Raw genomic sequence first — 26154 nt, 5'->3', positions numbered from 1 at the left:
TACCCCTCTATTTTCTTATGGTGAGTGTGTGTACCCCTCTATTTTCTTATGGTGAGTGTGTGTACCCCTCTATTTTCTTATGGTGAGTGTGTGTACCCCTCTATTTTCTTATGGTGAGTGTGTGTACCCCTCTATTTATTTATGGTGAGGGTACGTACTTTGCCAACTGTTTGTGGTTACTTTTTTATGGTAATGTTAGTACCTTTCTATGTATTCATGTGCAGATTTGTCCTGTTTAATATCCTCTTACTTTACATATGTATATTTGTGAGTGACTTTTGGGTGTGCCAGTATTATGGGGGTTCACTTTCGATTAGCGTTGGGTGCTGGGAGCAGTCTGTATCGGGTGTTCCTAATGACATCACTCAATAACTCGATAGTATTTGAATGCTGCTTTCAGATTTACACAATCTCCTCCCCGGCACGAAATGGTGAGTGCTGAGACGAGCTACAAAATTGAAAACTCTGAAGCCTTTGGATCGGTTGCTGCCTGCCGGGTGTGGGGACTGTACAGCATTTTACTTTCACGCATGCACTGGCTGGTGGGATTTTCCATACAGCCTCCTGCCTGTTTCTGGGCCACATGAAAATGGAGCAAACCTGATTTATTTGTCCCTGGTATAAAAAGGAAAGCGGGTGGAGCACAAAATAAACATCCCAGCAAGGCTTCAGGTAATGGAGCTGTTTGTTTTTTGCTTTGCACTGATGATAAATCTGCCAATCCAGCCAAGAGCTTAAATCATGCTTTTCTCCCTCCCCTTTGAAGGTATGTTTTAGCTCTGGACTGTATCCTTGCACATGTGCTGCATTTTTGTTTTATGCTGATATGCGTGGCCAAGGAAGGACAGTGCGATACAGACCTTGCGAACGATTAACTACAGTGGTTATTTCCGAGGTCATTCTGCCTTTAACTTTCACTGTAGTACATGCAGCACTTACAAATATTGGCAAGTCCACTTGCTTTTAGTAATTAAAAAAATATCTATATCCAACTCGTTTGCCCATTAATCGGACGGCCCGGATCCCAGCGGTAGGACAACTACAGAATGACGCTGAAAATATTTTAATATAATGCAAAAAATGAAATACATTACAAGTAATTTTGACTGCGGAGAGGGTTGATCTCTCCTCCCAAATATTTTAAAAGAGAGGATCCACTTAGAATTTTTTTTTAATGACAAAATAAATTTAGTAAATAGCCTGATAGGAGCTCAAAAGCAGTTCGTCAAGAAAGCGCGTGCACACACTCGAGCACACACTCGCGTGCACACTCACGCACACAATTGCCCACCTGCATGCACACACACGCATACACGCACACATTCAAGTAGGACTGGTGAGGTCCTGGTATGGATAATCCTGAATAAAATGTATGTTTTAATGTGCCTCAATCTGGAATATTTAGCTCGTTTTCTCACTCGTATTACATTTCCAAAGTACAGGAAGTGCCTTCTGTGATTTTCAGAGCAAAACTGTTGGGAGTCACACAAAGCCGATCAGTTCCACTTTGCTCGTCTTTGACCTTCTGCGAAACCATTTGGATTGCAGTGGCGATTGTGATGATGCAGAGGAAGAGGAGCGAAAAATCTATCTCCACCGTCACCATAAACGCTGCACTGTGCACTTAACAGTCTCAGGCTTTGAGCCGCTCGCTCCCAACGGACCTCTCTCTCTCCAGCACCCACACTTGCTAGTGCACGCTGGTAAGAAATGCCTTTTATTTTATTTTCAAACCGTCAAGGACGCACAATTGCATTTAATCTCTTTCAACAAAACTGAAGTGAACTTTAAGTGAATGCGATTCTTCGATCGGTCTGCAGACTGTTTTACGCGCTTTACATGGGGAGGTGGGGTAGGGTGGGGTATGGGGAGGGTCGCGTTGGGTTTGCTCTATGTCTTTACCTATCTCCAGATCTAGTAATATTGCTAAAAATCTGATGCCAGCACTGTTCAGATTCAACATGTCTGTGCCAGTAATGGCAGCACCTTTTTGTTTTAAATGCAGAATTAAAACAGTGTCTCCTTTACCTTGGGGGTTCTGTACTGTGGTCGCCTTCACTGTGGGACTACTTTATTGACGATGTTAGGAATTGTATGCATAAGACCTGTCTACGTCGCAGTTACGACGTGCAGGAGTTTTGCGTTGCCTAATTTCTACTTCCTATTTATATTTCTTTAAAATCCTGTTATGAGTTTCTTTTTATAATCTCAAGTCAGAAACATTGAAAATGCCTACCCTTGCTCAATCAACAAGCTGTACTCCAACAGGCTTGTACTCCAACATGGCGCGACATGTAACCTGTGATGTGTATTAGGAACACCCTATATAAGAACTACACATCTGTGGATCAGGACTCCTGTATCAATGGCTCAGATTTATGTAATTAGTGCGACTGGGTTATTTTTCTTTGGTGATTTCTATTATTACAATTGCGGAAATATATGGAATGTTATCTTCCTTGTCGAACAAGTGAGAAAAAAGAAAGACTTGCATTTATATCACGCCTTTCATGACCTCAGGGAATCCCAAAATGCTTAACAGCCAATGAAATACTTTTGAAGTGTAGTCACTGTTATGATGTAGGAAACGTGGCAGACTATTTGCACACAGTAAGGTCCCACAAACATCAATGTGATAACAACTAGATACTCTGTTTTTAGTGATGTTGGTTGAGGGATAAATACCGGCCAGGACACAGGGGAGAACTCCCCTGCTCCTCTTCAAATAGTGCCATGGAATCTTTTTCGTCCAGCTGAGAGGGCAGACGGGGCCTCGGTTTAACGTCTCACCCGAAAGACGGCACCTCTGACGGTGCAGCACTCCCTCAGTACTGCACTGGAGTGTCAGCCTAGATTCTGTGCTCAAGCCTCCGGAATGGGACTTGAACCCACAACCTTCAGAGGCTGGAGAGTGCTACCAACTGAGTTACATCGCTCACCTAGGTGATAGGAATAAATCATATTGATCTGGCAGCGATCTTCCTATATTTATAGTCTATTTCCTTTAGTGTCATACGAGGCTTCAATGAACCACTCACTGAAATGGCCGGCTGAACAGGAGATCCTGTTTACCAGGACTGTTGTGATGACCTGAAATGTCTGGTCTCTGCGCAGGACCTGTTGAGACTTTCCAGCATTTTTCTATTTTTGTTTCTGATTTCCAGCACCTGCGATTTATTTGTCCTGTTTACCAGTCTGTCACCTCTGCTTTGTCCTGGAGGTGTGTGAATTACTTGGCTGGTCCTTGAGACATCATCCTGATACTCTTTGAGCCTTACTCTGACAGAGCTGCTTAACTGTGTAGAACACTTTCTTGGATTTCCTTACTATCAGCTTAACATTAAAAGGATACGAAGGATATATACCCCGGGTTGGTGTCGCTTGTTTCACAGTTCGCTTCTTGCTTCGCAAGTGAGATTAATGAAGGATTCTCTAACTTGTCTTCCTCACGTTGACACAACAGGGGGTAATATTAACCGAACCTGCCCGTCGGGAAACTGATGGGATCGGGTGCAACGGTGGTTTTAAACACCCTCTGATTTTACTCTCCATTTTTAAAAAATTCGTTCACGGGCTGTGGGCGTCGCTGGCGAGGCCGGCATTTATTGCCCATCCCTAATTGCCCTCGAGAAGGTGGTGGTGAGCCGCCTTCTTGAACCGCTGCAGTCCGTGTGGTGAAGGTTCTCCCATTGAAGTCAACGGAGAGCAATATGGGGGCGGGGGGTAAAACCAGCGTTCCACCCGATCCCATGGGTTTCCTGCCCGGTGAGTTAGGTTAAAATTACCCCCAAATTGTTTCAAGTACTGCAGCGAACTGGAAAATAATTTTTAATTTTTATAGTTTTGCAAGTGTGAGATATAATGAAGTATTACAATTTAGCTACAATCTGCTCTTTCTTTAATCCGATATGTTAATAAACTTGATTTGTAGTTTTCAGCATAGTGTTTGCTATCAGTTGGAGAGATCAGGAGGGTATGGTGGGAAACCATGTTATTTGCATATCTGAACAGTTGCAAGAGTTCACTCAAGCTGCTTGCTATCCGAGAATACCTTGTAGAATCATAGAAAGTTACGGCACAGAAGGAGGCCATTTGGCCCATCGTATCTGTTCTGGCCGAAAAAGAGCTATCCAGCTTAATCCCACTTTCCAGCTCTTGGTCTGTAGCCCTGTAGGTTACGGCCCTTCAAGTGCACATCCAGGTACTTTTTAAATGAGTTGAGGGTTTCTGCCTCTGCCACCCTTTCAGGCAGTGAGTTTCAGACCCCCACCACCCTCTGGGTGAAAAGATTTCTCCTCAGCTCCCCTCTAATCCTTCTACCAATTACTTTAAATCTATGCCCCCTGGTCACTGACCCCTCTGCTAAGGTCACGTTTCAATTCACAGGGAGCAAGGGCTTGCCAATGGAAAACGGCGTCTACATCCCATACTGCCTGATATCTAACTATATAACACCATGGGCCCGAATTTACCAGGCCTGCGGGTTCCCAGCGGGTGGTCCTCCGGGAGCGTGGTCAACACGCTCTGCGAAATTAGTGGGTTGCCCGCGCGATCGTAGCAGGCAACACACTAATAGGAATCAATTACCTGCTCCTCCGGGGTCCACGGCGCTGGCCTGCGCGTCGGTCGGGCTGCGCATGCGCAGTACGATCTGTCAGCTGGAGGCTCTCTAGTTAAAGGGGCAGTCCACCACTGACAGATGCTGCAACCAATGGGACAAATTGCAGCATGGAGCAGCCCAGGGGGAAGGCTGCTCCCAGTTTAATGATGCCTCACCCCAGGTATCATCAGATGGGGTGAGGAGGAGGGGGAGGACACAGATCTTCCCCCCGGCGGGCGGGAGGAAGCGGCCTGCCTCTGCCACCAAGAAGGCCTGGCTCGAGGTGGCAGAGGGGGTCACCTGCGCCACCAACATATCGCCCACCTGCATACAGTGCAGGAGCCGCTGCAATGACCGCAGTAGGTCAGCCGCAGTGAGAACACGAAGTCTTTCCCCTACACTCCGTCTGCCACAACACTGCCCCCACCCCACATCTCCTTCGGCACCGCCAACACTATTCTGTCACATCACCCTTCATACCCACTCACACCCCATCCTCATCTTACCTCCACCTACTCACCTCGCCAGTACTCACCCTGCCACTAACACGCAACCCAATCCTCATACAATCTCATTGCTCCATCCCATACTCACCCTCTCGTGCATCTCCCTCACGGCCAGCCTCACTCAACCTGCCACCACCTGTGCTGCAGCCACAGGGTATGCATCACATATGTGCAGTAGGCAGCGTAAGGCAAACGTGTTGTGAGCATGAAGGGGGTGCACAAGGGTGTCTGAGGGTTTGTCATGGGTGTTACCCATATTGAATTTCAGAGCAACAAACAGCACACATTATATTGACACCACCACTGCCATGTCTCCACGAATCCTGTCCGTTGTGTCCAATAATGCCCGCTCCTGGGTATCACTATGAGGACCCACCACTGATGCCACCCATCGTGTTACTGCAGAGTAGGTGCAGGTGTATTTGCAGGGCTTGTCCGCGCAGACGACTGAGAGACATCGGCGGTGTAGCCGGCTGCACCCTGGAAGGATGCGGAGGAGAAGGTGTGGAGGGCAGTGGTGACTTTGCCAGCGACAGGTAAGCAGTTGGTGCTGGGGCCAGCCAGGAGCAGCTCGGCATGAAAGAGGCTGCAGATCTCCACGACTACATGTCGAGCGAATCTGCGCCTCCCTGTGCACTGCTGCTCGGAGAGGTCCGGGGAGCTGCGCCTCAGTCTGTGGACCCTGTGGCGAGGGTAGTGTCCTCTGCGATGCGTCTCTCCCTGCGGTAGCCCTCCCTCCTGCTGTGCAGGTGGGCGTGCAACAACACCGTGTTGGGGGGCTCCACGTCTCTGCGGCGGACGGCGTGGACTGCGAGGCTGCTGGTGCTGGTCATGCTCTTCGTCCTCCGAGGGTCTCCACACACCACCCAACTGGCAGGTGTTGGTCTGAGGGGTTGTGCAGGGTAGGTGTGTGGTTCCTCGGACTGGGGCTGCGGTTTCGTGTCGGTCTGTCCTCTGGCTTGGCGGGGGGTGGTGGGGGGCAGGGGTTGCCCTATGTGACGCGGTGGCCTTCTGCGTGGGTGAGGGCTCTCCCCCGTGGAGCGCACCTTGGCACCTGCCACAGGCTGCTGGCTGCAACACGCCTGGTTGGAGGGAGACTGTTTCCCCCAGTGTGGGAAACTCACTGCCTTGAACCTAAAATCCCACACTTCCTCTTTTGACAGCTGCTTCAGCTCATTAACTGACCACAACGAGCAAGGTAAGTACTCTCAAGTGGAACCCCGCTGGCTTTAATTGCCTGCGGGATTCCCACCAGCGGGGCTCGCGGGCGCAGCCCCGCACGTCAGCGCGGTACCCGAAAGTGGCCGGGATTTCGTCGCGATCCGGTCACGTGACCGGAGATCGGGATTTTCGGGGCCCCCCCACTGGGAACCCGCCGGAAACACGATCCTAAAATCGAGCCCCATAACTCAGAGATGTAATACTATTAACCCTGTTGTGATGTAATCTGAATTCATGTCTTTTGCACAGGCCTCTCCAATCTTTTTTGAAAGTGGAGCCAAAAAAATACCTGGTAAGAGAGAAAGAAAGACATAATGGGCTCGATTTTGGCGTCGGGTTTCCGGCGGGTTTCCAGCGGGGGGGCCCGGAAAATCCCGATATCCGGTCACATGACCGGATCGCGACGAAATCCCGGCCACTTCCGGGTACCGCGCTGACGTGCGGAGCTGCGCGCGAGCCCCGCTGGTGGGAATCCCGCAGGCAATTAAAGCCAGCGGGGTTCCACTTGAGTGTACTTACCTTGCTTGTTGAGGTCATTTAATGAGCTGAAGCAGCTGTCAAAAGAGGAAGTGTGGGATTTTAGGTTCAAGGCAGTGAGTTTCCCACACTGGGGGAAACAGTCTCTCTCCAACCAGGCGTGTTGCAGCCAGCAGCCTGTGGCAGGTGCCAAGGTGCGCTCCACGGGGGAGAGCCCTCACCCACGCAGAAGGCCACCGCGTCACATAGGGCAACCCCTGCCCCCCACCACCCCCCGCCAAGCCAGAGGACAGACCGACACGAAACCGCAGCCCCAGTCCGAGGAACCACACACCTACCCTGCACAACCCCTCAGACCAACACCTGCCAGATGGGTGGTGTGTGGACACCCTCGGAGGACGAAGAGCATGACCAGCCCCAGCAGCCTCGCAGTCCACGCCGTCCGCCGCAGAGACGTGGATCCCCCCAACACGGTGTTGTTGCACGCCCACCTGCACAGCAGGAGGGAGGGCTACCGCAGAGAGAGACGCATCGCAGAGGGCACTACCCTCGCCAGAGGGTCCACAGACCGAGGCGCAGCTCCCCGGACCTCTCCGAGCAGCAGTGCACAGGGAGGCGCAGATTCGCTCGACATGTAGTCGTGGAGATCTGCAGCCTCTTTCATGCCGAGCTGCTCCTGGCTGGCCCCAGCACCAACTGCTTACCTGTCGCTGTCAAAGTCACCACTGCCCTCCACACCTTCTCCTCCGCATCATCCCAGGGTGCAGCCGGCTACACCGCCGATGTCTCTCAGTCGTCTGCGCGGACGAGCCCTGCAAATACACCTGCACCTACTCTGCAGTAACACGATGGGTGGCATCAGTGGTGGGTCCTCATAGTGATACCCAGGAGCGGGCATTATTGGACACAACGGACAGGATTCGCGGAGACATGGCAGTGGTGGTGTCAATATAATGTGTGCTGTTTGTTGCTCTGAACTTCAATATAGGTAACACCCATGACAAACCCTCAGACACCCTTGTGCACCCCCTTCATGCTCACGACACGTTTGCCTTACGCTGCCTAATGCACATATGTGATGCATGCCCTGTGGCTGCAGCACAGGTGGTGGCAGGTTGAGTGAGGCTGGCCGTGAGGGAGATGCACGAGAGGGTGAGTATGGGATGGAGCAATGAGATTGTATGAGGATTGGGTTGTGTGTTAGTGGCAGGATGAGTACTGGCGAGGTGAGTAGGTGGAGGTAAGATGAGGATGGGGTGTGAGTGGGTATGAAGGGTGATGTGACAGAGTAGTGTTGGCGGTGCCGAAGGAGATGTGGGGTGGGGGCAGTGTTTTGGCAGACGGAGTGTAGGGGAAAGACTTCGTGTTCTCACTGCGGCTGACCTACTGCGGTCATTGCAGCGGCTCCTGCACTGTATGCAGGTGGGCCATATGTTGGTGGCGCAGGTGACCCCCTCTGCCACCTCGAGCCAGGCCTTCTTGGTGGCAGAGGCTGGCCGCTTCCTCCCGCCCGCCAGGTGGAAGATCTGTGTCCTCCCCCTCCTCCTCACCCCATCTGATGATACCTGGGGTGAGGCATCATTGAACTGGGAGCAGCCTTCCCCCTGGGCTGCTCCATGCTGAAATTTGTTCCATTGGTTGCAGCATCTGTCAGTGGAGGACTGCCCCTTTAACTAGAGAGCCTCCAGCTGACAGATCGTACTGCGCATGCGCAGCCCGACCGACGCGCAGGCCAGCGCCGTGGACCCCGGAGGAGCAGGTAATTGATTCCGATTAATGGGTTCCCTGCTACGATCGCGCGGGAAACCCACTAATTTCACCGAGCGTGTTGACCACGCTCCCGGAGGACCACCCGCTGGGAACCCGCAGGCCTGCTAAATTCGAGCCCAATGTCTTTCGCAACACCAGGATGTCCCAAAACGCTTTACAGCCAATGAAGTACTTTGGAAGTGTAGTCACTGTTTTAATATAGGAAACGCCAGATCCAAAATGTTAAGCTGTTTGATTTCACAGCAAGCGAATGTACAGAGCAACAGTTATGGTTGGACTCGTCGAATTCATCAATCAGTACAACTTGTCCTCGTGCAATAATACAAAATAATGAACACGTTTTACTTCCCCACATCAGTGGGTCGTCATTTTGGGCGGGCAGCTGGCCAGTGGGCTGTTAAAATCGGACAGGCCTACCGGCGAGAGGTTTGGCAGCTCCCGTCCGGGAGCTAAGATCCACACTCTAACCTCTACCCAATATGATCCACCAGCATATTTTGAATTTTTGATAAAAGACTTTAATCACAGACAGCTGTGCAATCATTTGATACCTTTTTTTTTCATTATTGCTCCTGGTGCTGAGTGATGTCGCTAATCTAACAAGGTCATGTGGGGGGGTCAGCTCATATAAAGAACGAATATTGAACAATAACCTATGCCTCACAAACTTTCGTCAGGGCCCTGCAGTTGAAGGCAATTGACAACACTGCACAATGCGCTTGAAGTTATTTGTGATTTCAGAACAGATTTAGCTGCTGGTGCAATCTTACTGTGCAAATTACTCTTGTCAGTTTGAGGCCTTTGTAAACAGTGATTATGACTGATGCTTTTCTGTTGTTACCTTTAATGGCCTTTGCTTTATAAAATGCCACCCACTCTTCTGCGTTTTATTTCAACCTTCAGAACTGTTGGTATTTTCATGGTTATTGTGACAATTTCTTTCAATTCTTTATGAAAATGCATCAAAGCCTTGATCTCAGAAACTTCCACACACAATAATAAGAGAAGTGTAGGTTATCTTTTTTTTCACGTTTGAAAGCTTCATTCTGACAATCCAATAATACTGTGATTTAGTCATCAAACAGCATGGCGCAATATTTCCTTTGTACCTTTTGTATAAAGATATGCATGTCGAACTATTGACCATCTAGCATTTTGCCCATCGTGCTGCACTTCAACAGATGCAATTATTGTTTCAATTCATATCAGATACTTCACAGCCATTTTATGTAGAGGCCAATCATCTCAGCCCCAGGACATTGCTGCAGGAGTTCCTCAGGGCAGCGTCCTAGGCCCGACCGTGAATTGATTTCCACAGAATGTTCTCGTCCGACATATGTTTTATATACATGGAAAACTCCGGTAAGCTTCCAAATGGTTACACGTTGGTTAAAGAATTAAAGGGAGGTCAAAAAAAAAATCTTCGGACAGAGGGTAGTCGGAATGCGGAAAGGGAAGGAAAATCGAGCGGGGTGTATAATGGGGCTGGCGATTCGCTACTGCCCGCTTTGCACCCCCACTGAAGTTGAATTTCCCCCCACCCATAAATTCATTTAAAAGAGAATGGGAGAGGTGCTTTTTTTTTTGTTCATGGGATGTGGGCGTCGCTGGCGAGGCCAGCATTTATTGCCCATCCCTATTTGCCCTTGAGAAGGTGGTGGTGAGCCGCCATCTTGAATCGCTGCAGTCCGTGTGGTGAAGGATCTCCCACAGTGCTGTTAGGTAGGCAGTTCCAGGATTTTGACCCAGCGACGATGAAGGAACGGCAATATATATATATGGCGATGGTGTGTGACTTGGAGGGGAACGTGCGGATGGTGTTGTTCCCATGCGCCTGCTGCTCTTGTCCTTCTAGGTGGTAGAGGTCGCGGGTTTGGGAGGTGCTGTTGAAGAAGCCTTGGCGAGTTGCTGCAGTGCATCCTGTGGATGGAACACACTGCAGCCACAGACACTATTTCAATAGCTTCAGATCATAACCACTGCTCCCATTGTTTCAGACAGCGAGTGCTGGTAATGGTTCTGATATTGCCATTTACAGCTCCTCTAGACCCATCTTTTGTTTCTTTACTTGTCCCATTACCACCCTCCTTGCCTTGCACCATCATCCCTTTTGTCATTTAATCCCTCCTGCCCTCCACCCTATCACAGATTTTCCCCTTTTGATCTTTCCTCCCCTCCTCTCCCTCTCCCCCTTTCCCTAGCTCTGCATTTGCTTAAAAACTGTTTAATCTTCAGCTTTTTCCAGTTCTGATGAAAGGTCATCGACCTGAAAGGTTAACTCTGTTTCTTTCTCCACAGAGGCTGCCTGATTTGCTGAGTATTTCCAGCATTTTCTGCTTTTATTTCAGATTTCCAGCATCCGCAGTATTTCGCTTTTGATTATGTGTTTGCAGAACTGAGTTCTGAATAAATTTAGAGAAACCACTTTTTACAAGATCACTCTCTTGTCACCAATTTCGGCAATGTATGTTGACAGCATTATCTCCCTGACTGGTTCATATGTAATTCCAAATTATAATCTTGAAAAATAGGCCATAGCTTCTTTCTTTCAAAAGTTAAATGCTGAGTGATGACAAACCACAGCTGTCAGAATCATAGAATGATACAGCACAGAAGGAGGCTTTTCAGCCCATCGTGCCTGTGGCAGCTCTTTGAAAGAGCTCTCCAATTGGTCCCATTCCCTTGCTCTTTCCCCATAGCCCTGCAATTTTTTCCTTTACAAGTATTTATCCAATTCTCTTTTGAAAGTTACTGTTGAATCTGCTTCCACCACCCTTTCAGGCAGTGCATTCCAGATCATAACAACTCGCTGCGTAAAAAAAAGTCTCCTAATCTCCCCTCTGGTTCTTTTGCCAATTGTCTTAAATCTGTGTCCTCTGGTTACCGAAACCTCTTGTCAGTGGAAACAGTGTCTCCTTATTTACTCTATCAAAACCTTTCATAATTTTGAACACCTCTATTAAATCTCCCCCTAAACTTCTCTGCTCTAAGGAAAAGAATCCCAGCTTCTCCAGTCTATATAACATAATTGAATTCCCTCATTCTGGTAAATCTCCTCTGCACCCTCTCCAAGTCCTTGACATCCTTCCCCAAGTGTGGTGCTCAGAATTGGATTCAATACTCCAGCTGAGGCCTAACCAGTGGTTCATTAGCATAAACCAATCAAAGGTCTGCATGCTGAACTTCTAACTCTTGATCGAGTTGGATTTTAGGTCATCCACAAAACTGACAGAATGCTCTTATTTATATTTTTTAACTGCATGCTTCCAGAATAAATATTCACAATAAACAATAAAACCAGTACTTGCTTAAGTCCAGCACATATTGACAAGCTTATTGAATGCAATCCCATTGCTTTGCTTTATGATATATGACAAATGTATGGACATAGATGGCAAAAATTCTACAGCATTGCTTAATATTTAACTTTTCATTGCTTAATATTTATCTTCATGATAGCAACATTAGACTTACATTCCCCATCCTGTGCCCTGCTTTCTAATAGCTAAATTGACCAGGCTGTTTCCAACACTTCAGTCAGATCACAATCTTTCTCTAATGCATGCCAACGGAACTTGTTTGAAGTACAACTTTGATAATCTATGTTTGGATTTTGTGCTTCACATGCTTTACACTTCACAGCTAATTGCCTTAGTCACGTACAATACTGAACCATCACTTTTAGGAATATAGGAAAAGGAGAAGGCCTTTAAGCCTGTTCCGCCATTCGATTAGTTCAAAGTTAACCTGTATCTTAACTCCATCTACCCGCCTTGGTTCTGTAAACCTTAATACCCTTGTCTAACAAAAATCTACCAATCTCAGTTTTGAAATTTTAAATTAACCTCCAGCCTCAACAGCTTTTCTGGGGGAGAGAGTTCCTGTTTTCCATTCCCCTTTGTGTGAAGAAGTGTTTCCTGACATCACCCCTGAATGGCCTAGCTCTAATTTTAAGGTTATGTCCCCTTGTTCTAGACTCCCCCACCAGAAGAAATAGTTTCTCTCTGTCATAACATTCTAGCTGCTTCTATAAGAACATAAGAATATAAGAAATAGGAGCAGGAGTAGGCCATACGGCCCCTCGAGCTTGCTCTGCCATTCAGTAAGATCACGGCAGATCTTCTACCTCAACTCCACTTTCCTGCCCTAGTCCCATATCCCAGGGAATGCCCATTTTTAGTGGTGGCATACCAGGACCAACCCTGGTTCAATGAGGAGTGTAGAAGAGCATGCCAGGAGCAGCACCAGGCGTACCTAAAAATGAGGTGCCAACCTGGGGAAGCTACAACACGGGACTACATGCATGCTAAACAGCGGAAGCAACATGCCATAGACAGAGCTAAGCGATTCCACAACCAACGGATCAGATCAAAGCTCTGAAGTCCTGCCACATCCAGTTGTGAATGGTGGTGGACAATTAAACAACTAACGGGAGGAGGAGGCTCTGTAAACATCCCCATCCTCAATGATGGCAGAGACCAGCATGTGAGTGCAAATGACAAGGCTGAAGCGTTTACAACCATCTTCAGCCAGAAGTGCCGAGTGGAAGATCCATCTCGGCCTCCTCCCGATATCCCCACTATCACAGAAGCCAGTCTTCAGCCAATTTGATTCACTCCACGTGATATCAAAAAATGACTGAGTGCACTGGATAGAGCAAAGGCTATGGGCCCCAACAACATCCCGGCTGTAGTGGTGAAGACTTGTGCTCCAGAACTAGCTGCGCCTCTAGCCAAGCTGTTCCAGTACAGCTACAACACTGGCATCTACCCGACAATGTGGAAAATTTCCAGGTATGTCCTGTCCACAAAAAACAGGACAAATCCAAACTGGTTAATTACCGCCCCATCAGTCTACTCTCAATCATCAAAGTGATGGAAATTGTCGTCGACAGTGCTATCAAGCGGCACTTACTCACCAAAAACTTGCTCACCGATGCTCAGTTTGGGTTCCGTCAGGACCACTTGGCTCCAGACCTCATTACAGCCTTGGTCCAAAGAGCTGAATTCCAGAGGTGAGGTGAGAGTGACTGCCCTTGACATCAAGGCAGCATTTGACCGAGTGTGGCACCAAGGAGCCCTAGTAAAATTGAAGTCAATGGGAATCAGGGGGCAAACTCTCCAGTGGCTGGAGTCATACCTAGCACAAAGGAAGATGGTAGTGGTTGTTGGAGGCCAATCATCTCAGCCCCAGGACATTGCTGCAGGAGTTCCTCAGGGCAGTGTCAACAGCACCTCCCAAACCTGCGACTATCTTCAGCTGCTTCATCAATGACCTTCCCTCCATCATAAGATCAGAAATGGGGATGTTTGCTGATGATAGCACAGTGTTCAGTTCCATTCGCAACCCCTCAGATAATAAAGCAGTCCGTGCCCGCATGCAGCAAGACCTGGACAACATCCAGGCTTGGGCTCATAAGTGGCAAGTAACATTTGCACCAGACAAGTGCCAGGCAATGACCATCTCCAACAAGAGAGAGTCTAACCACCTCCCCTTGACATTCAACGGCATTACCATCGTCGAATCCCCCACCATCAACATCTTGGGGGGTCAGCATTGACCAGAAACGTAACTGGACCAGCCATATAAATACTGTGGCTACGAGAGCAGGTCAGAGGCTTGGTATTCTGTGGCAAATGACTCACCTCCTGACTCCACCATCTACAAGACTCAAGTCAGGAGTGTGATGGAATACTCTCCACTTGCCTGAATGATTGTAGCTCCAACAACACTCAAGAAGCTCAACACCATCCAGGACAAAGCAGCCCGCTTGATTGGCACCCCATCCATCACCCTAAACATTCACTTCCTTCACCACCGGCGCACTGTGGCTGCAGTGTGTGCCATCCACAGGATGCACTGCAGCAACTCGCCAAGGCTTCTTCTACAGCACCTCCCAAACCCGTGACCTCTACCACCTAGAAGGACAAGAGCAGCAGGCACATGGGAACAACATCACCTGCACGTTCCCCTCCATGTCACACACCATCCCGACTTGGAAATATATCGCCGTTCCTTCATCGTCGCTGGGTCAAAATTCTGGAACTCCCTACCTATCAGCACTGGGAGAACTTTCACCACATGGACTGCATCGGTTCAAGAAGGTGGCTCACCACCACCTTCTCAAGGGCAATAAATGCTGGCCTCGCCAGCAACGCCCACATCCCATGAACGAATAAATAAAAAGTCTGAGGTGCTGTCTGTCGGATGAGACATTAAACCTGTCAGGTGGATGTAGAAGATACCCATGGTACTGTTTGAAGAAGAGTAGGGGGAGTTCTCCCCACTGTCCTGGCCAATATTTATCTCTCAACCAACATCACTAAAACAGACGATCTGGTCATTATCACGTTGCTGTTTGTGGGACCTTGCTGTGTGGAAATTGGCTGCCGCATTTCCCACATTACAACAGTGACTATATTTTAAAAGTACTTCATTTGCTATAAAGCACTTTTGGATGTCCTGAGGTTGTGAAAGGTGATATATAAATGCAAGTTCTTTCTTTTTTATATCACTGATGGGGTGATTTTACACTCTGCTATAAAAGTGTTAAGAGTCTTGCATCACACTTTAGCAGGACAAAACCACTCCATCGCCAAAATACACAGCAATCTGTCACTGACATTTACTTCTGTTCAGGGTCCGAAATGAGCTATTTTGTGTCAATCTCCTGTCACTCCACCAAGGGCAGAATGAAGCAGGTAGCCTTGAACCAATGTTTTAATGGTTCACCAGATGGAAAATTAAAATAAACATTCAATTTGTTTTATCTAATTAAAAGAAAATATCAGGTATTGATATTTTCAAAATGTTCCTTTTGCTTGGTTTTCTCTGGCTACACTTTCCTCTGTTGATTTAAAAAATGGTAGGCATGCCTGTTCTGCTTTCTAATTTTAGAAGCATTGAAACAATTTCCAAAATGTGCAACCACTGGGAGTGGGGGAGGTGCGGGCTGGAGCTTGGGGTGGGGATTCCCTGTCGATACACAGCCGGGAGGGTGGTCCGCACCCCTGGGGTCTACCCGCCATCCTCCCCCACATTCCCGGGCCATGGGACCCCTCTCCTCTTTGCCAGAGTTTCCATGCTTCCGTCTCCCTCTGCTATTTTGCTGTAACCATTTGCACCTCTTCTCTACCCTTCTTTTGTTTCTAAACCGGCCCCATTATCACCTCATTTTGCCTTGCACCATCATCAATTTGGTAGGAAGAATAAGAGGCCACATACTGCTTGGATAATAGGAGTGTAAATGGGGTAGAAGAGCAGAGGGATCTGGGGGTGCAGATACACACATCACTAAAAGTAGCGATGCAGGTTAAAAAGGCCATAAAAAACCCAAACCAAGCACTGAATTGAAAAGCAGAGAAGTTATTTTAAACTTGTTTAGAATCTTGGTTTGACCACAATTGAGTACTGTGAACAGTTCTGGTCTCCTTATTATAAAAAGGATATAGAGGCACTGGAGAAGGTGCAAAAAAGCTTTATTCGGTCGATACCAGAACTGAGAGGTTACAGTTACCAGGAAAGATTGAGCAGGCAGGTGGTCTTTTTTTCTAGAAAAGAGAAGACTGAGGGGTGACCTGATAGAGGTCTTTAAGGTTATGAAAAGGTTTGACAGGGTAGACGTTGAGAAGGTTGCGGGGTTGCCCTCTGGTTGCCGTAGCTGTGACAGTTTTTAAGTTCTCGGTCACAGTGAGCCGTGGTCCCACTGGAAACAACATAACATCGTTGGCTGAATGGGCTGCTCAAAGAACTTGCTTAACGGGTGATCTGCGTAGATCCGCGGAGGGTAAGCGATTTCTCTCCTGACCTGTCCAGGCAAGAGCCCAGGTAGATGCCTGGTGTGGAACCAAAAGTTGGGGGTAACGACTTGCCCTCAGCCGGTGTTTGTTTTAGTATGTCCGGTTACAGTAGCAACGTAACTGTAGTCGTGCAGCTCTGCTGTTAAATCGCGACCCAACTAGCACTCACTTGGTGAAGTCTTTGTCTTACTGTAACTGTGACTCTCTTGTGTGTTCTCGGCCACAGTGAGTCGTGTTCCCGCCAGCCTCCTCACGATACGTGGCTGTTGCGACTGCTCAGAGAATGCACAAAGGGTGATCAGACGGAGATCACATTCCCTCAGGAGGGGAACCTTCTAAAACAAAAATATGTGAGTTCGCTCTCGGCCGGATGGGTTTGGTACCGGGCAAAAAAACCTCCCCGCCGTTTGGGGGCAGCCAACCAAGGCGTAAAATACAAAAGCTGCACCGTTAGACTGACTCCTGCAGTCCCAGCATCACAAGCCTCTATCGAGATGGAGAATGGCAACCTGTCAAGATCTACAAGTGCCCAGTGTAAACCAAATCACGGAAGACTGGACTGGAACGGACCGTCAGTCAATTCCATAGACCAGGGGACCGTGAAAGTAGTTCTCAGCCGGTGATGTCGAAGAGAGCTCCACAGAACCTCGAGGAAGGCGTTCCGAGAGGAGAGCCGATACACCATTTAATCCCCAGTTCAGTGGGTATGGAAACCAGAATAGATGCAACCCCGCGGGGGGTCCCCGAAACAAGAGACACTATATGGACATTTAAATGACAAAGTTGATGGGTCAACTTAAGAGCCGCTAAGCCGACGCTCTGTAAATATGTTACATGTTAAATCCGTTGTTGTTATGTTGAACGTTGTCTGATGTGTGATAATTAGTAATAAAGCCCAACCATCAGATGATGATCATGGGTAATCGGCAAGCATTGCCGCTAACCAAACAACACTAGCTCAGTCACGTCTCTCCGTTATGGTGGATTCCATGCCCGGTGAACCTGTCGGTAACGTCTGTTTTCCCAATCACAGATCAACCCCTCCTCCCCACCTTAAGTACCTGCGATTCACTAGCAGCCGGCCCAACTTGGCTGTGGTGAAGCTGGATATTGCAACGTGGACGAGCCACGTAAAACCTCGAAATAGGCACTCATTCAATGGGCATTATCCCACGAGTGTATCAAAATAGTCACAAATAAATCCAATAGGGAATTCAGGAGGAATTTCTTTACCCAGAGAGTGGTTAGAATGTGGAACTCACTACCACAAGGAGTAGTTGAGGCGAATAGCTAAGATGCATTTAAGGGGAAACTAGATAGAGGGAGAAAGGACTAGAAGGACATGCTGACAGGATTAGATGAAGTAGGGACGGAGAAGACTCATTTGGAGCATAAACACCGGTATGGACCTGTTGGGACAAATAGCCTGTTTCTGTGTTGTACATTCTGTGTAATTCTATGTAATCACTTCTGTCCTCCACCCTATCACAGGCCTTTCCCTTTTGTTCTTTCCTCCCCGCCCCCCCACTCTTTCCCCTGGTTCTGCACTTGCTGTTCATCTCCAGTCATCTTCCACTTCTGATGAAAAGTCAGCCACCTGAAAGGTTAACTCTGTTTCTCTCTCCACAGATGCTGCCTGATCTGCTGAGTGTTTTCCAGCAATTCCTGTTTTTAGTGCAGAAATGTGCAGTTTTGAAATGTGCAGTTCCTGAGATTGAGTTTTTTTTAACAGATTAAAAAAGGTCAACCACAGCATACCTGTTATAATGATTCTGGAACACTCCTTGACCACTTGACCCATGTAAGTGCCTAAATGTTCATCAATCCAGTAATGGAATAAACAATATTGTGCCAAATGGCTCAATACCAATTGAGAAAATCACAAGCTACTCACAAGGCAATGCGAATAAAACATGGGTCTCTATGACCTCTAACAAGTTACCTGTCCCCACTGTAACATGCCAGTAAAACATCCCCACTGTAACATGCCAGTAAAACTTCCTCACTGTAACATGCCAGTAAAACTTCCTCACTGTAACATGCCAGGAAAACATCCCCACTGTAACATGCCAGTAAAACGTCCCCACTGTAACATGCAGGTAAAACGTCCCCACTGTAACATGCCAGTAAAACCTCCTCACTGTAACATGCCAGTAAAACGTCCCCACTGTAACATGCCAATAAAACGTCCTCACTGTAACATGCCAGTAAAACCTCCTCACTGTAACATGCCAGTAAAACGTCCTCACTGTAACATGCCAGTAAAACGTCCTCACTGTAACATGCCAGTAAAACGTCCTCACTGTAACATGCCAGTAAAACATCCTCACTGTAACATGCCAGTAAAACCTCCTCACTGTAACATGCCAGTAAAACGTCCTCACTGTAACATGCCAGTAAAACGTCCTCACTGTAACATGCCAGTAAAACGTCCCCACTGTAACATAACAGGAAAACTTCCCCACTGTAACATGCCAGTAAAACGTCCTCACTAACATGCCAGTAAAACGTCCCCAATGTAACATAACAGTAAAACGTCCTCACTGTAACATGCCAGTAAAACGTCCTCACTAACATGCCAGTAAAACGTCCCCAATGTAACATAACGGTAAAACGTCCTCACTGTAACATGCAGGTAAGACGTCCCCACTGTAACATGCCAGTAAAATGTCCCCACTAACATGCCAGTAAAACGTCCTCACTGTAACATGCCAGTAAAACGTCCTCACTGTAACATAACAGTAAAACGTCCTCACTGTAACATAACAGTAAAACGTCCTCACTGTAACATGCCAGTAAAACGTCCTCACTGTAACATGCCAGTAAAACGTCCTCACTGTAACATAACAGTAAAACGTCCTCACTGTAACATGCCAGTAAAACGTCCCCACTAACATGCCAGTAAAACGTCCCCACTGTTATCTGGAAGACATCCTGAAAAGATTTTTGCTGATATCTCTGGTACTGGCAGTGTTTATTGCTGTTGCACAAATGGAACCTAAACCTCCAGTCTGTGCCTAGAGCTGTGCTGCTAAATCTAACGAGGATTCCTGTTACTATGGTATCACAAACTAGATCCAAAGACTCTCGGGGCTCAATTTTAGGGTGCGTTGGGGGCGGGGGCGCTCTGAAGATTGCGGAAATCCCTTTCTGGTTCGGAAGCCGGCCCCAACCCGCCAACTTCCGAGGTTCCTAGGGACCCACCTGTGCGCATGCGAGCGGCCCGATAACGGAAGTCCCGCCGGCAATTAAAGCCGACGGGATGACGGTTAAAGAACCAAATGTACCTCACTGAGGTACTTAAGGCACTTTACCCGTGACAGAGTAAGTGATTACAAAGATTTTTTAACTTACCTGGGCGGCTTGCCCACCGCTTCTGATTCATGCCTGGTGAAAACAGATGTCAATCAGGCTGGCTGCCGGGTGCAAAACCCGGAGAGGACGTTAATGATCAGCAATCAACGTGCGAGCGCGTCGGAAACGGTGAGTTTGGTTCATGCGGGTTTGCCCCGCGCACCTTCACCCCCCCCTTGCTGCCAACCCGCCACCATTGCTTGGTTTTGGCTGAGGATCTGAATTGAGCAGATAGAATACATTTCAAAAAACTAATTATAATAATAGATATATAATAATTTAAATGTAGATCCTCTTCTACCATTGGCTTGACTTGTCATGAAGTAATATTCTGAGTTCACCTGATCAATAACATTTAATATTTTATATATCTCAATGAGGTTCTACCTTAAACTTCTCCCCCTGGACTATAAACTTCTTTAATCTTTCCTCCCAGCTCATCCCCTTTGTACTCGGGTTCATCCCTGTGTTTCTCTCAATCCTCACCAACGTATGTACGTCCCTTTCGAAGCATTAAGTGCATGGAGTGTGATGGCTGTATTAGATATAGATAGATATTTGGGAAGAAAATTGCAGGGCTATGGGGCAAGAGCAGGAGAGTGGGACTAATTGGATAGGTCTTTCAAAGAGCTGGCACGATGGGCCATGAATCTCCTTCTGCGCTGTAAGATTGTATGATTAACAACAGTATCAGATGAGAGCTTCCTGAAGGCATTACTGCAAAGTGAAGGAAGTTGTAGATCTGTTGAGATTTACTAAAAACATTCAGCAAACCTGTTCTATGAAGCTGATAATACAGTTTGGGGCAATGTTAATATTCAATACAAGTCAGGTCAAAATGGTAACTGTTTAGACACTGGAGTAAGGGATGCAGTTTTGGTCACTTAATGCTTCGAAAGGGACGTTCATACGTTGGTGAGGATCAAGAGAAGCACAAGAATGAAGGCAAGTCCAGCCAATGGTGGAAGAGGATCTACATTTAAATTATTGCAAAGTGATGTTAATATGATGAATATGGTAAAGACTCATGTACTGATTAAATTTTAAGATGATGGTGACAACTGAATAATTTTTGTTATCTATGCCCATAAAGGAGAAAGAACTTGCATTTATATAGCCCCTTTCATGCCCTCAGGACATCCCAACGTGCTTTGCAGCCAATGGAGTACTTTTGAAATGTAGTCTCTAATAATGTCGGGCAAACAGAACCATGCTTTATCCCACAAATGTAACACTACCAGCTCATATCTCCCGACGTCAGGTGAGATATTACTAGCCATTCTACATGGTAACAAGTTGATACCGCACATAATCCCTCACGAGTTAAATGCTACTCTCTTCTGTACCTGCAATGTATTGTAATATCTACCACCCCGGATTTGTATATCCCTCCATCTGTGTGTGTCAGCCGAGCCTTCCCGCCCACAGCCTATTTATATGCCCACTGATCTCACCTCCCCACTTACCCGTTCATTCTATATGTGAACGTAACCAGCTCTCTCTTTTTCTACCTGTAACCTCGTACCCATTATCTTTATAGTCTGCTAATTTGTGCCAGACCTCAGCACCTGATTCCCCTGTGTGTCCATGCAGACAAGTGTGACTTTTTTGAGCGCCCTTTCAAACTTACCTCTTCTTATGCGTTTGTTAAGTCAGAGGATAATTGCAGAGGGGAATTTCTGTAGGTTGACGGTTGCTTTTAAATCTCCAGCTCCTGCCCTTGGGGAAAAGTCTAGGTTATTGGGGTCACAGCAGGAAAAGACTGGCTTGTTCTTTTTAAAAAAAATGTACTAGCAGATCTCCAATGGCGTTGCTCATAGCGAGTTGGAGGAATATTCACAGTTTTTTAACAATTGGGGTGTTATTCCATGCAATGTACACTGTACTATCAGGGCCACTTTGTAAAAAAAAATTACTTTAGATTCTACTTTCCATACCTATTCAATTCTGATTTATTACCAATCAAGAAAGTGTGATGGTTGAAATGTGACAGGAAGTAAGTGTGATGCTTACAGGAAGTGCAAGCAGGATGCGAGACTTTTAATATATTATAGCTAGATGTTTAATACTTTGAAATGTGACATCAGGAAAGACAACAATGCCATTTGATACTAATTGTGTTGTGGTGATACTTCCAAATCTTCCTATCCACAATGTCAGGTCTCACCTGGTAGCAAAATGTCACTTTTTGATTTGAATGTGCGTAGAATCCTGTTTGAGTTCATCATTAATCATTGAATCTTACAGCACAGGAGGAGGCCATTTGGCCCATCGTGCCTGTGCCAGCTCTTTGAAAGAGCTCTCCAATTAGTCCCATTCCCTTGCTCTTTCCCCATAGCCCTGCAAATTTTTCCCCTTCAAGTATTTATCCAATTCCCTTTTGAATGTTATTTTTGAATCTGCTTCCACCGCCCTTTCAGGCAGTGCATTCCAGATCATAACAACTCGCTGCATAAAAAAAAAATTCTCCTCATCTCACCTCTGGTTCTTTTGCTAATTATACCTTAAATCTCTGTCCTCTGGTTACTGACCTTCCTGCTGTGGAAACAGTTTATCCCTATTTAACCTATATTTTTGAACAACTCTTAACCCCTTATCCTTCTCTGCTGTAAGGAGAACAATCCCAGATTCTCTAGTCTCCCCACGTAACTAAAGTCCCTCATCCCTGGTACTATTCTAGTAAATCTTCTCTGCACCCTCTCCAAGGCCTTGACATCCTTCCTAAAGCGTGGTGCCCAGAATTGCTAGTCGCCTCAACTACTCCTTGTGGTAGCGAGTTCCGCATTCTAACCACTCTTTGGGTAAAGAATTTTCTCCCGAATTCCCTATTGGATTTATTAGTGACTATCTAATATTTATGGCCCCTAGTTCTGGTCTCCCCCACAAACATCTTCTCTACGTTTACCCTACCAAGCCCTTTCATAATCTTAAAGACCTCTATCAGGTCACCCCTCAATCTTCTCTTTTCTAGAGAAAACAGCTCCAGCCTGTGACTTATAAACGTTTAGCCTTTAAAATTACCTTTAACAAGGCCGCAACAAAAAAAGATTGGCTTTTCTGTTTTTGGAAGGATACTAGCTGAAGCCTAAACAGACAAACATATGTTTACTTGCACCTACATTTTTGTTGAAATTGTTTATCAGATGAAAATACAGGGGGCGATTTTAACCCTACCTGCCTCGCCTGGGCGGATGGGCAGTTCAAATCGCCTAGGTTACTTATCTGGAGCTGAGAGGAATCGAGCGTTCGGAATTTCCAGCCGCTGCACTGAGCAGGCGCCATCGGGACCCGACTGCAATTTTAACTGGATGGCCTGAGCGGGAAGTCGCTGGGGCTTTCCCGCTGGGTGAAGACAGCAGGAAAAAGGAGCCAGGTTAGGTTTTTTTTTTAACTAACTTTATGGGGCCAGGAGTTGCAAGAGTGGTCCGCTGGGCTTCATGAGAAAAGCACAGGGCTCCCCTGCTGCGGACCCCACCAGCCCCCCTCGCACCTCGGTTCCTGAACACGAAGATCCCTGCAAGACAGCCCCCGAAGCCGTTCCTGCCTCCTACCTGGTGTCGGTGGGTGGCTTCCGGGCCATGTGATTTTCCTCCAATTCCCGCCGACTTCTCTCCCAGAACAGCAGGATTTAAATGAGGCCTGGACATTAAAGTCGGTTTCAACCCGCTGGCAATTAAAATACAGGCCATAGACTCTAATAAGTGTACCCTGAAGTGACTTTCCTTTAAGTACCACAGTACGCCAGCTAATGCTCATATTCCTTCTATTTGAACCGTAAACCCACGCAAACGTAGATAACTTATTTTCCCACAGATACTGAAGAACTATATTCCCTGGGAAATAAAGCTTCAATTGAATCCAGATGTCTGGGAATAAAACGTTTAGGAAATATATCTGGAAACAGGTGCAAAAAAGATTTACAAGGATGATACCAGGACTGAGTGGTTAAACCTATCAGGAAAGATTGAACAAGATGGAGCTCTTTTCTCTAGAAAAGAGAAGACTGAGGGGTGACCTGATAGAGGTCTTTAAGATTATGAAAGAGCTTGGTACGGGAGACGTAGAGAAGATGTTTCCACTTGCAAGGGAGATCAGAACTAGGGGCCATAAATATAAGATAGTCACTAATAAATCCAATAATGAACTCAGGAGAAACTTCTTTACCCAGAGAGTGGTTAGAATGTGGAACTCATTACCACAAGAAGTAGTTGAGGTGAATAGAATAGATGCATTTAAGGGGAAGCTAGATAAACACATGAGGGAGAAAGGAATAGAACATTATGCTGATAGGTTTAGATGAAGAGGGATGGGAGGAGGCTCATTTGGAGCATAAACACCAGCATGGACCTGTTGGGCCGAATGGCCTGTTTCTGTGCTGTACATTAAATGTAATTCTATGTAAAATTGGTGGTTCAGTGTAAACTTTTGCTTTTGATTTCAGTAGCTTGTAAAAAGGGATTATCTAGAAACCAAATTTGAAGAGGTGCAAGAGTATGCCAAGTTATTACTCATGGCTTCATCTCAATCTGCTGGTAAAGTTGAGTGTTAGATACAGGAAACATGAGGAGCAGTCATAGGATACGATTTATATCACAAAATCATAAGATACATTGGATGAAGGAGGCCACCGTGGCTCATCTTTCAGAGTAGCAAGCCTACCATCTACCTGTTACAGAATCGAGCTGTTTATTAACAGAGTCCAGTATTCTGGCCTCAACCAACCTTCTTGTTAACCTGTTCCATTCTTTGTGTAAAGGAAAACTTCTTTCCATCTATCCTAAACTTGCCTGAACCACTGCCCCCTTCTTTTGCTGTTTTGACATATCTCCGTTTCCTAGCCACCAATTGCATCCCCCTCCCTGGCCACTGTCTCAGGCTGAAGCAGACTGTTGGCGTCCTATTTGACCCTGAGCTGAGCTTCTGCGCCATGTCCGCTCCATCACCAAGACCGCCTACTTCCACCTCCGTAACGTCCCCTGTCTCTGCCCCTGCCTCAGCCCAACTGCTGCTGAAACCCACATCCATGCCTTTGTTACCTCTAGACTCAACTATTCCAATGCTCTCCTGGATAGCCAATCATGTTCCACCCTCCATAAGCTTGAGCTTATCCAAAACTCTGCTGCCTATATCCTAACTCGCACCAAGTCCCGTTCACCCATCACCCTTGTGCTTGCTGACCTACGTTGGCTCCCGGTCCGGCATTGCCTCGATTTTAAAATTCTCACCCTTGTTTTCAAATCCCTCCATGGCCTCGCCCCTCCCTATCTCTATAACATCCTCCAGCCCTATAACCCTCCGAGATCTCTGCGTTCCTCCGATTCTGGCCTCTTGCGTATGCCTGATTTTCATCGCTCCACCATTGGCGGCTGTGCTTTCAGCTGCCTAGGCCCAAAGCACTGGAATTCCCTCCCTAAAACTCTTCGCCTCTCTACCTCTCTCTCCTCCTTTAAGACGCTCTTTAAAACCTACCTCTTTGACCAAGCTTTTTGGTCACTTGTCCTAATAGCTCCCTCTTTGGCTCAGTGTCAAATTTTGTTTGATAGATGCTCCTATGAAGCGCCTTGGGATGGTTTTACCATGTTAAAGGAGCGATACAAATGCAAGTTGTCCTTGTTGTTGTAAATATACAAATTTCTATCATTGCAAATAATGTTTATTTCAAAAAGAACTTAAATATTTAATTGAGATCCATTTCTAAAAGTATCCTTGATTAATTTATCCAGTACAATACTCGGCAGGAAGACGGAAAGAAAGTGGGAGACCTTCAGCTCATCGTCTGCTGTCCGCACTTTTTCAGTTCCTCTTGTGACCTTCAGTTTAGTGAACTTAAAACACTCAGAGAGAGCTTCATAATAACAAGTGTGTGTTTTACTTGTTACGGATGTACAGATGAATGGTGACAACCCAAAATAGTAACCTCTTTTTTAGGCGCCCACAGATTAAGTGGGCAAGAAATGCGGGAGGCCCATTTTTGGGCATGCGGGGCGGTGGGAGGGGGGCCAGGGTTGCAGGGTACAATCGCTGCGTCTGAGTGGTGAGGCCCACTCCAGAGACTTGAGCACAAAATCTAGGCTGATGCTACGTACAGATACTTTACTGGGTTCTCTTCTTCCTGTATATTATCCCATGCCAAATTAAAGTCAGTTAGGTTTTGATTTGCTAACTGTTTAATGTGTATTAAAATTTAACCCTCAGAAATATTTATTTAGGAATCATCAGTGGAAGATTTTATATTGCTCAATTTCATAGTGCTTTTTTAAAAATAACTGTTTCATACTTTTAACTTGCCTTTCGTAGGTATAATAATACTCTTCCAAAGTGTTTTATGGTGGTTGTGAGTAATTTGAACTGCAAAAATGGTTTATTTAATTTGACGGCAGCTAACCAAAGTGTTGTTCAATAACAGTATGAGTCTTGTTTACATCAA

The 26154-nt window shown here is 46.7% G+C and overlaps 1 protein-coding gene and 1 long non-coding RNA gene across 3 annotated transcripts in view; one reads left to right on the top strand and one right to left on the bottom strand.

Annotated features, from left to right (window-relative positions):
- LOC137310218 (adrenocorticotropic hormone receptor-like) overlaps positions 1-26154 on the bottom strand; it is a 152039-nt gene that overhangs the window by 116082 nt on the left and 9803 nt on the right. The gene's annotated exons all lie outside the window — the stretch shown is intronic.
- LOC137305976 (uncharacterized) lies at positions 1472-25973 on the top strand. The gene is made up of 3 exons (XR_010958798.1): positions 1472-1703; positions 18106-18174; positions 25451-25973. It is a non-coding gene; the product is annotated as an uncharacterized lncRNA (long non-coding RNA).

Source organism: Heptranchias perlo, chromosome 3, assembly GCF_035084215.1.
Source record: "Heptranchias perlo isolate sHepPer1 chromosome 3, sHepPer1.hap1, whole genome shotgun sequence".
Taxonomy (NCBI): Eukaryota; Metazoa; Chordata; class Chondrichthyes; order Hexanchiformes; family Hexanchidae; genus Heptranchias; species Heptranchias perlo.
The sequence above is the reverse complement of the archived record's forward strand: the minus strand, read 5'-3'. Positions and strand labels throughout refer to the sequence as shown.